Source organism: Notamacropus eugenii, chromosome 1, assembly GCF_028372415.1.
Source record: "Notamacropus eugenii isolate mMacEug1 chromosome 1, mMacEug1.pri_v2, whole genome shotgun sequence".
In the NCBI taxonomy this organism is placed as follows: domain Eukaryota; kingdom Metazoa; phylum Chordata; class Mammalia; order Diprotodontia; family Macropodidae; genus Notamacropus; species Notamacropus eugenii.
Genome location: NC_092872.1, coordinates 298,331,210 through 298,343,306, shown reverse-complemented (window position 1 = coordinate 298,343,306; position 12,097 = coordinate 298,331,210). Strand labels below are relative to the sequence as shown.

At 38.0% G+C, this 12,097-nt stretch overlaps 1 long non-coding RNA gene across 1 annotated transcript; it reads right to left on the bottom strand.

The window, feature by feature from the left end:
- Positions 1 to 625, bottom strand: LOC140517768 (uncharacterized). Its single transcript, XR_011971746.1, has 3 exons — positions 548 to 625; positions 279 to 306; positions 1 to 87 (listed from the first exon to the last, which is right to left on the bottom strand). It is a non-coding gene; the product is annotated as an uncharacterized lncRNA (long non-coding RNA).
- Between the last annotated feature and the right edge of the window lie 11,472 nt (positions 626 to 12,097).

Below are 12,097 nucleotides of genomic sequence, written 5' to 3'. Positions count from 1 at the left end.
CAAGGTCACCAACCTTACTTTCTCCTCCAGAGCCATCTGAGTCCATTCCCAGAATTCGTTCCATGAATGAAAGATTTCATCAATGACCTGCAATCAGGGAAAGAAACCTAAAACAGGGAAAGGAAGCCAGGGACTTGAGGTCCAGTCTCAGGTTCCCATAGCCAAGCATGTGTTACTTCAACAATGTGCAGGGAACTGCCATTGCTACTAGGAAGAAAGACCCTCCCTCCCCGATAGTCGTCTAAAGGAGAGCTAGATGAGTTTAAAATCATACTCACAAGAGGAAGAAATTTTTCTTCTCAGTCCCTAAAAATGAAACAAAGGAAAAAAATTACAGAGATTTCAAATGATTGTGAAAAGGAGATAGACTTATTTAGACTGGAACTTTGAAAAGACCTTTTTTTTTTAATTTTGATTGTATGAATCTAACTAGCAAACCAACCACACCAAAACAGAGTAATTCATAAGTGATGAGATTTGCTTTTACCATCATGAACACGCTTTCACAATATTTGACATAAAGCATTTAAAATGTTTCAGTACTTACACACAGCAGGATATGTAATAGTCATTGCCATGGCAAAAACCATAGGAGGAAAGATGTTACTATAAGAGAACATCAAAGACAGGCATCAAACATCATCATGGCAGAAGCAACTTGAGAGAGCTGCTGAAGATCTGTGAAAGGACATTGCAAGATGACATCAGTCTCTACCGGGTAAATGCAGTAGAAAATCTGACTGCCATCTTGCCTTATTAAAAGAGACAAAAAAATCAGCACGGAATCCAAAAGTGTATCAGAAATTCTAGCTCTCCTTAACTGTCAATTGAAAATAAAAGGCAAAAGTTAAGATGAAAAAAGTTAAATCAGTCCAGAGTACAAAAAGAACAATCTGGCATCCATCAAAAACTTGAATACAAAGGCTTGAGAGAGAGAGAGAGAGATCTCCTAAAAAAGAATATAAAAAATTCATGATCTATGTTGTCACAAGCAGCCCAATACAATGAAAATGCAAGTTGGATCAGCAGAAAGGTTATGCACCATTTATATAATGAATGGCACACCAGTAATGCCAAGGGAGGTAATAGAAAATCTAGTTTCTTTGCAAAACTGGAAAGCAGCAGGGTCAGATAAGATCTATAATTAGTGACTCAAATACTTCACAGTGGCACATAAATTACTAGCAAGTCACTTTACCGGGTTCCTCTCAGATTGACCCAATCTTTAACAGGAGGCATCGAATATTTACTTGTAATAGGGGTCTGGCACATGCACAGACCTCATCCACTTGCTTAGCCAAGGTAACTTGCCCACAGGGAGGAGGTTGGGCAGCTCCTTCCAGAAGAAGAATTTGTAATAGCATGTGAAGGAGAAAGTGCAGAGTGTTCATGAACATTCTGTGACTGGTTCTGGTTGGCTAACCATGGAGCCATTTTCAAATGGTTTTGCAGTCAGAACTAACAGTGTCTTCAGAAAGGTCTAAATAAACTTCAACTCTCTCTCTCAATCTCTCTCTCTCTGTCACTCTCTGTCTCTGTGCCTCTCTCTGCCTCTGTTTCTCTCTCTCTCTCTCTCTCTCTCTCTCTCTCTCTCTCTCTCTCTCTCTCTCTCTCTCTCTCTCTTTCTCTCTCATCTATTTCTCTATGAAGGAGCTTTCTCTCAGTGTCCAGCAAGAGATCATGCAATAAGAGAAAAGGCCTTAGGGCTTTTCTCTTCTGAGCCATATGGCCCCTAGAAAAACACTTGAGTCTTTGACCTTTTCATTCATTTTAGGTGCTGAGAGTGGAGTCGCTAACACAGGAGAATGAGCCAAGGAATTCAGGAATAAGAATCAAAATTGGGTTTTACCACTAGCACAATGCTAATGCCCAGAGCAGCAAGAAAAAACCTTCAAGAATGACCTTTGGGACCCAAGGCAAGTGGAAAGACTCACCAAGTAGTCATGCCATATAAGGCCATGAACTTTTTTGGAACAATACTATGTAGGAACTGGGCTAAGTTACTTCCTCAGAGACTGAAGTGGTATAAGAGAATATTCCCTAGAGATATTGAGGGAAATGTTTGCAAGTTTATTCTTACAAAATCTTTGAAATAAATATCCCTTTGTAAAAGCCACCTGATGTTAAGTGGATATATGAAACTGGAGTGCTAGTTAACAGTGAGAAAGAACACAACACATTGAGGGCTTGAGACTACGGCAATAGAGAATAGAAATCCCAACCCCTCAAGGTAACTTGCAAATCCCTGTGTCTGGGACAGAAAGCTAGAGCATACATGCCGTGAGGGCTCATCTCACATAAAATTAGGTCCTTCACATTTTTGTGGACTCTTAGAGAAATTCTTTACCTGAGACTTTAAATTTAGGATACCCTAGTTTGCAGGAGCCTAGAGGTATGGACCAAAAACATTATTCTATAACTATTCAGTCAGTTTTCTGTGGTGTGTTCCCTCAACAGTCAATTTCATTTGAGGTGATTTTTGCAAATTCTGCATTTGTTGATTTGCTGAGAGTTTAAAAACCGATGCTTGCTATTAATGAATTCTATTTGATATTAAGTCTACTAAGAGAAAAATAGAGTTTGCATCACTTGAATACTGGTGCCTAGTTGAGAAATGTTTGTGGGGTTTTTTTTCTTTTTGTATTTAAATAAATCTAGCTAAATTGTTAGATTGCTTAATTGTTAGATTCTTATGACTTTCAAGGTCATAGGGTAAAACTTGTCCGTTTGCCTAAAAATCTAAATAAGCAACCTCTAGTGCTTGGTTCCTTTTCTTGGGAGCCTCACCCATCTCGAGGGCATGTACGACCTTGTTTTAGATTTTATTTCTAACAGCCTACTTGTCCTGTTTGTTGAGTTTGCAAATCCAAATGGATTCTCCTTACAGCAGTTGGGATTCTTTGGGGGATATTTCCAGTGCTCTTTGGAATAAAGATCCAGAGGTAATTTGCTTGGACCTTTAAGGTCCTATGGTAGAGGGTCTCCTAGAGAAATTTTGATGTGCCCATGCATAGAGAAAGGGACATTTGGAAATTTTGTCTAGAGTCCAGTTGGATGATCTTACAAGCTGAAGGAATCAAGGAAGAGGTTTCACCCAGGAGAATCAGTTTCTCCCTAGAGGGTGGTAAGGTGACTTCTAGTCCACCCCAGTTCCCTGATCTCTGTGTAGTGAGTCCCACATGCTATGGGATTGGAATAAGGAAGCCTCTGACACAACAAGTTTCATTTTATTTTTCTTTAGGATTTACTCATTGATAGAACTTGTCCTGTGGGTCCAGAGCAAAGGGGGACTTGTGGGAAACAAAACTGGTTTGCTTCCTTAAGAGTGAGGGAGTAACTCTCAAAGTCCTAAATACTTTCAGATACAGATCTAAGTGGTCTGAAAAGCTCTGTATAGATTTCCTTTTAAGATAGGAAAGTGATTTTCTTTTACCTTACTTTTCTTTTTTTCTTCTTTTGGGTCAAATAAGGACATCTGAGAACCAAGTCAGGCACTTGTTGAGTACAAAACGTAGTAATTTTTGGCAAACTTTGTGAAATGTGCCATTTGATGAATCTGCAGGACTTTGCATTTGGATGTAATTGTGATTTTTGCCTCTATGTGTGGAATGGTATCAGTTTAAATCACACTAACAATTTTCAGATGTTTTCCTGTATGTTTCTGGGAAGGAAATGAAAAGACAAAACTTATGCCTCTCTGGAGAAGTGAGATGATTGCTCTGGGTTAGAGACATGAACAATTTCCTCAAAATAAATTCTGCCTATGTAAAACCAAGCACCCTGACATAGAGAGGAGGGCCTGCTATCACAGGTTCTTTGATCTGCTTTTCTAAAAGGAAAGGCAACTTTTGAGGAGTCAACAATCACTTTAATCAAGCACATGTATCATTCACTTAGTTCAGGGGAAAAAGCACCCTGAACTTCAGAGAAAATATAAAGAAATAATAATCAACAGACAGGACTTCCAGCTCCCTGACCATAAGAAACACATATACCACGAATCAACAGATAGATCCAACTGTCTGACTATTACATATATACAGAGATACCAGAGAGAGAAGCACCAACATCTGAGTTTTCAAAGGGGAGGGGGGCCTCCTTAGCAGCTGCCCAGAGTCTCCTCTGGCCAAGCAAATACTTCCAATCAGTAAGCCCCAAAGTAGAACCTCAACTCAGAGTATTTATACACTTTTCAGAGCCAGAGGGCATCTTATCCCTTAAGAACCAGAGTCTCATTAACATAAGGTGTGGACCTTCCTACAAATCTACCCTAATCAAACTCTCCTTAATGGATAGGCCCATTAATGGATGGGGAAGATCTTTAATCTCATTAGCATTAGAGCCTATTACACAGAAATACACATTTTAAAACTAGAGAATTGTAATAAGGACCTGGCATATTCATATATTCTGTCACTTTGCTCAGCTTATAGAATCACTTCCTGTAGAATATAGCAGGGAGCTGCTTCTGATAGAACTATGAAGATGTATAAGAGAAATGCCATGGAGAGATTGTGGAACATGTATAGACAACTCTGTAACTGGTTTTGATCAGGTAATCACATGGTGAATGGGAAGTTCTCTGAGGAAATTAAAATGCCTTGGAAAGCAAAGAGTGACCTTGAGGAACAGCATTCTGGACTATGAAAGTGAAATGAGTTAAAGCTGAAATCAGAATGCATCTATACTTATGATGTCACATTTGCACATGAACTGGGTGGAACCAATGCTATGTAGAAACTGAGCTAAGTTTTCCCCCCAGAGATTGAGGTGGTATGGGGGAAAACATGCCCTGGAGGGACTGGGTGATATGTTTCCACTTTGCTCCATTTTCCATTGCTCCATTTTTAAAGTAAATACCCCTTTGAAAAAGCTGCCCAATGATAAGTGTTTGAAATGGAACATGGGTGCCAGACAATGCCCCTAAGAATGGAGAAGAACACAGGCAGTGGGGGATTGAGCAGATGGCAATAGAGAAAAGAGATACCTACAGTCCTCTTATGGTAGCCCACTTGTCCCTGAGAGAGCAGGACCAGATGATTCACACTATATATTGTACTATGAAAAATTCAAAACACTAGTAATGCCTCAAAATACATGCTAATTATTTATGTTCTTTATATAAAGCATTCATAGTTCACATAACAATTTTAAAAAACTAAGTTAAAAAACTATAAGAAAACAATATATAGACTGAGGAGCAAAAAGAATGACCTAGAAAGTCTCAAGGTCACAAAGAGGAACTTATTATGGAACAAGCCACCTGAAAGTGCCATAACATTTATACTGCTTTTATATCACAAAGCCTTTGACAGATACCTGCATTCATGGATTGATTTTGTACTGTGAACATATTATATAGTATATAGTTAAAACTATTGAATGTTCATAGTCTACCTGGAAAATGGCCTTTTTTAAAAAATTTATTTATTTTTAGTTTTCAACATTCATTTCCACAAGATTTTGAGTTCCAAAATTTCTCCCCATCTCTCCCCTCCCCTCATTCCAAGACACTGTGCATTCTGATTATCCCTTCCCCAAATCTGCCCTCCCTTCTATCACACCCCTCCCTTCCCTTATCCCCATCTTATGTCTTTTCTTGTAGGGCAAGATAAATTTCTATACTCCATTACCCATATTTCTTATGTCCCAGTTGAATGCAAAAACAGTTCTCAACATTTGTTCCTAAAACTTTAAGTTCCAACTTCTCTCCCTTCCTCCCTCCCCACCCATCCCCGCTGAGGAGGCAAGCAATTCAATATAGGCTATATATGTATAGTTATGCAAAAGATTTCCATAATATTCATGTTATGAAAAACTAACTATATTTCCCTCCATCTTATCCTGTCCCTCATTTATTCTGTTCTCTCTTTTGACTTTGTCCCTCCTCAAAAGTGTTTTCTTCTAATTACTCTTTCCTTCCATTTGCCCTCCCTTCTATCTTCCCCCTACACCCCATTTATCTGCTTCTCCCCTAGTTTCTTGCAGTGTAAGATAGATTTTCATACCAAATTGAGTGTGCATGTTATTCCCTCCTTAAGCTAAATGTGATGAGAGTAAGCTTCACTTTCTTCCTCTTACCTCTCTACTTCTCCCCTCCATTGAAAAAGCTTTTTCTTACCTCTTTTATGAGAGATAATTTGTCCCATTCCATTTCTCCCTTTCTCCTCCTCCCAATATATTCCTCTCTCACCCTTTAATTTTACTTTTTTAGATATCATCCCTTCCTATTCAACTCATGCTGTGCCCTCTGTTTATATATATATAATATATATGTATATGTATATAATCCCTCCAACTACCTGAATACTGAAAAAAGTTTCAAGAGTTACAAATATTATCTTTCCATGTAGAAACATAAACAGTTCAAATTTAGTAAGGCCCTTATGATTTCTCATTCCTGTTTACCTTTTCATGCTTCTCTTGATTCTTGTGTTTGAATGTCAGATTTTCTGTTTAGTTCTGATCTTTATCAGGAGTGCTTGAAAGTCCTCTATTTCACTGAATGACCATTTTTTCCCCTGAAGTATTATAGTCAGTTCTGCTGGGTAGGTGATCTTGGTTTTAATTCTAGTTTCTTCAACTTCTGGAATATCATATTCCAAGCCCTTCAATTCCTTAATGCAGAAACTGCTAGATCTTGTGTTATCCTGATTGTATATCCACAGTATTCAAATTGTTTCTTTCTGGCTGCTTGCAGTATTTTCTCCTTGATCTGGGAACTCTGGAATTTGGCTACAATATTCCTAGGAGTTTTTCTCTTGTAATCTCTTTCAGGAGGTGACAGTTGGATTCTTCCAAGATTTATTTTACCCTCTGGTTCTAGAGTATCAGGGCAGTTTTCCTTGATTATTTCATGAAAGATGATGTCTAGGCTCTTTTTTTGATCATAGCTTTCAGGTAGTCCAATAATTTTTAAATTGTCTCTCCTGGATTTATTTTCCATTTCAGTTGTTTTTCCAATGAGATATTTCACATTGTCTTCTACTTTTTCATTCTTTTGGTTTTATTTTGTAATTTCTTGGTTTCTCATAAAGTCATTAGCTTCCATCTGATCCATTCTAATTTTGAAAGAACTATTTTCTTCAGTAAGCTTTTGAACCTCCTTTTCCATTTGGCTAATTCTACTTTTTAAAGCATTCTTCTCCTCATTGACTTTTTGGACCTCTTTTGCCATTTGGGTTAGTCTATTTTTCAAGTTGTTATTTTCTTCTTTGTGGTCTCCTTTAGCAAGCTGTTGACTTGCTTTTCATGATTTTCTTGTATCACTCTCATTTCTCTTCCCAACTTTTCCTCCACCTCTCTTACTTGATTTTCAAAATACTTTTTGAGCTCTTCCATGGCCTGATATCATTGTATATTTTTTTTTTGGATGTTTTGGATGCAAAAGCCTTGACTTTTATTCCTTCTTCTGATGGTATGCCTTGTTCTTCCTCATTCAAAAGGATGGAAGAAATACCTGTTCACAAAGAAAGTAACCTTCTATAGTCTTATTTTTTTCCCTTTTTTGGGCATTTTCCCAGCATGTTACTTGACTTTTGAGTCTTTTGTCAAGTGGAGGGTATACTCTAGGGACCTGTAAGTTCTCAGTTCCTCCAAGGTGGCACAATCAAGGGAGAGGAGTTTACTCCTCTCCTGGCCTATGTTCTGGTCTGGAAGCAACCACAAGATTTTCTGCCCAGAATCTGCGAGTAGACTTCCCTCTCTAGAGCCTTCATAAGCTCCACTACACCAGTGTTCCTTCTCACCCCAGGGCTGCCACTCAGGACTGAGACTCAGATCAGCCTCTCAATTCCCCCAGGGTCTTTAGGCCAAGGACTCCAAAAATGGATGCTGTGCCACAGTGGCTGCCACTGCCCTGGGCTTGGGGCTCACACCAGACCCTGCTCCCCTCTCAACCAGGTAAAAGAGCTTGCTCACTGACCTTTGAAGCTGTCTTTGGCACTTATGGATTGAGAAATCTTGGAACTACAGCTGCTGCCCGTGATTCCATGCCCTAAAGCCTACTCCAGTCCCATCTGTGTGGCATGGCCAAGGCTTGACTGTGCTCCACTCTGAGTCCCCGGAGACAGATCATTCCTATTCAGCCTTCCAGGCTGTCTTGGGCTAGAAGTCTCTTTCACTTTGTTGTTTTGTGACTTCTGTTGCTCTAGAATTTGTTTACAGTCATTTTTTACAGGTATTTAAAATGGATTATGGGAGGATAGCTACAGCATGTCCATCCTTCTACTCCACCATCTTGGCTCTGTGCCCCCAGCAGTCCTCTTCTTAAAACATGTCACTAATATAATATTGCCAAAAACAATTGACATAAAATGTGACATTCTTCAGGGAGACATTTTAAGCCATTGTGATTCTGTCTAGGTTTAAATCCATTATCATATCTTCCAAAAAGAACTATAAATGTTTTCCAAATTAAAGAGGGAATCAAACCAAAACATTTTATTAATCATTTAATATATATAGATAGCTATCAATCTAATTGTCCCTACTAAGACCTTGTTAGATAGCTCTTTTATTTATGGAATAGTTTTGCAGTAAAACCAAAATTTCATGTGGATTCAATAAGTGCAAAATGTTTATTTTAATACCATCAAAAACCATTTAAAACCATTTAAAATCATCTAAAGTTTATGCCAGAGGTGTTAAACATGTGACCTGAACCATATTAAAATGTAATTGAGAAATATTTAACAAAAGAAATAAAAACACAATAAAATATAAATAATGTTTATATGTAATTTTCTAAATCAATATGTGACCTGAAAGGATTCTTATATAAGATTTATTGGCTTACATTTCTGTTTGAGTTTGGTGCCACTAAGCTACACAAATGTAAAGACTGAAGTCTTCAAGCTTTAATTTTGAGTTCATACTGAACTACAAATGAAGGTCATACCTATAAATGCTGTGATCTCCTCCAGTTAAGAAACACCAAGTATATCAAAAGATATCAAAGAAAAGACTATATGGCTGATATGTTAAGAGACCTACTGGTACCCTGAAATCAAAGCTGAATGAGGAGAACTAAAGGATTTAACACCCACAAAATACCAATCTTAACAAACTCTTTTGGAAGTGTAAAATAGATTGTGACAGATTTGGAAGATATTCTAACAAAAATCTGAGTGATATTAAACACAGGGCTCTAAGGGAGCTACAGAAAAACTGATTCTTCCTCACTGAAAAAGAGGAAGAAAATTAGTAAACATTCCTAGAGAACATGATAGTAAAAAACAAAAACAAAAACAAAAAAAAAAACCTATGCAAGGATTTTTGAAGCAAATCACTGAATGATAGCCAAAACTGATGACAAGTATATGCCATTGGAAATATTAGATGTAACTAAAAGTGGTTTATCTCTGGATAATACGTAGGAATACATAATACATATGAAATAGCACTGATCCAAGAACAGATTCAAAATATCTGCCAAGATATCCACCATGAGCAACACATCAACAAACTTAGTCAATAATATGTAGACAAAGGAGCGCCACAATGAAATGTTAAGTAATACAGATTTGTTTGTAGAAATGGAGGAAAACTTGTAGCAATACCAAATCTGGTCATTGCCACTGGAAACTATAAAAGAGTTATCCTTAAGGAGATTGTAATTAGTGAGAAATGTAGATTATTCAAGAAAATATAATGTCCTCCACTTAGTCATTTTCAGTCTGAGTTTAGGGCAGTTACGTGGGGCAGTAGATAGAGCACTACTCTTGCAGTCAGGAAGACCTGAATTCAAATCTGACCTCAGACACTCATTAGCTGTATGACCTTGGACAAGTCACTTAATCTCTGTCTGCCTGCTTCCTCATCTATAAAATGGGAATAATAATAGCATCTACCTTCTAAGATTATTGGGAAGATCAAATGAAGTAATAACTGTCAAGTGCTTAGCACAGTGCTTGGCACATAGCAAGCACTATATAATGTTAGCTTTTATTATTATTATTATTGTTGTTGTTGTTGTTGTTGTTGTTAACCCTACATCCTGGATAAAGAAGAGGGGGAAAAGAATTACCATGGTTAACCCCTTATGACATCATTTGTTTTATTCCATGACATCATCCACCCCATTCATGAAATATCACATGAGAATTTTCCCATTCATATCCTGTTCCTATGACCTCATATGAGAATTTTTCTCACCTTTGCCCACCCCCATGACATTAGCAATTTTCTCACCATCTGAGGTTATGCTTCTGCCTCAAGGATGTATTAAAGCAGCCCCAAGAAGACTACTCCAACCATTCTTGCTTTGGGAGTGTTGTTTTTTCTCTGAAATTTTACATAGTCTATGATATCTCCTCTAAAATTTACAAGTTTTTCTACCCTTCTGAACTTTACAAAGTATTTGGAGTTTACAAGTCTGATTTTGTTTTAGTAGAATTTTGCAAAATTGGTCTCATTTCCCTAGGGTTTATACATCTCCCCAGCTTTGAAACAATGTCATACAGAAAATTTGTGTAGAGATATGGGTTCCCAAATGCATTCATCATAAGCTATTCAGAGAATATCCAACTGATGCTCTGCTTTTGACTGTTAAAAGTGAGCAAGACTCTTTGGAGAGTCTAGCGGAGCTGAAGAGTATGCTTTCCAGAAAGAAAGAGGTTACTGGTCAGAAGAATGAGCACAAAAACATGTGTCAGTGGTCTAGACAGTGACTGGCCCCTGTTTCTCACTCTTTAGTTTTTCATGAAATATAGATTAACATCTCCATTGGTGAGCAACAATATGAAACCTTAGGAGGGCTCCTCTTTCTAGGTGAAAATATTCTATCAATCAACACTTTGATAGGCTGTGATACAATTAACCTGCTAAATCAAGAAAGCCAGAAGGAAATGAGAAAGCTTTGCAAAAAGAATAATGGTTGGGGGAAAATGCAGTTATATAAAAAAAGCAAAAGTATCTCTCTATACTAAATTTATATCTCTGTCAACCCCAATGCCTAGAGCAATGGTACCAAAAGCAAATAGAAATTTGTGGGAGACATTAAACCCTACAAAAGGATCCTTTGGAGTGCTTATTGACTTAGAAAATCCCATATAAACATTACCTATATTTTATTGCATTTTTATATATTTTGTAATATTTCTCAATTATTTTTTCATCTGCTTTGGGCTGCACTGGGAAGTATTGTGGACTACATGCTGCCCCAAGTGTTTGACATCTACCTAGAGGATTTTATGATCATTGACAGAGCTACAGAGCCTATTGCCAAGGTCTCCTTATGTTGTTACTACCTGGTTGTGAAAAAGGAGGAGAAGCAGAAGCAGAAACACTTCTGTGGTAGTTTCATCTGACTTATATTCCCCTCTACCCCAATATTCCAGGTCTACTACCTTGGCTTTCCATCAACTCTCCAGCAGCCCACCTCTACCCATTCCCCACTTCACCAGCCCAGATCCCCACTAAAAACAAGCACAGATTCCCTCAACCCTTGCCTAATCGTATAAATAAAGACACCATGAATCATATGTAAAGGAACCAAAACAAATCTTTATTTATAGTGTAAGCCAAGCTTTCCTCTTGAGTTTTTTTCAGTTTTCAGAGGTTGTGAACCACCTTTTCGAGGATACTGTGAGTATCACCAGGTGATCATACCAACAAACGTCTCTAATCTCAAACTACATTAAGCTAAAAAAAAAAAGCTTTCCAAATATAGAGATTTAGCAAAGGAGATCAAAATAATGTGGGAATAGGATGATGCATATCATCCCTGTTATCTAGTCAGCTAATGGAGTTGAATCAAGGGATGCTTTCAGAGAATCTACAGAGCTAAAATCCTAAAACTTTTATTCAACCACAAAAGTCAATTATTTTATTCACTTGTGTAAGAATATCTGTAGAGGGGCAGAGCCAAGATGGTGGAGTAGAAAGACACAGATACGGAGGCTCTCCCCGCACAGCCCATAAAATACTTGTAGAGAGGGACTCTCAACAGAGCAGCAGAAGTGGAGAAAAACAGAGTGGAGGAGATTTCCAGCCCAGGGTGACCTGAAGGGCCCACAGGAAATGTCTGTTGCACCAGACTTGGAGTGGAGCCCAGTCCAGCTTTGGCCACAGCACACAGCTTGGGCGAACAGCCCTT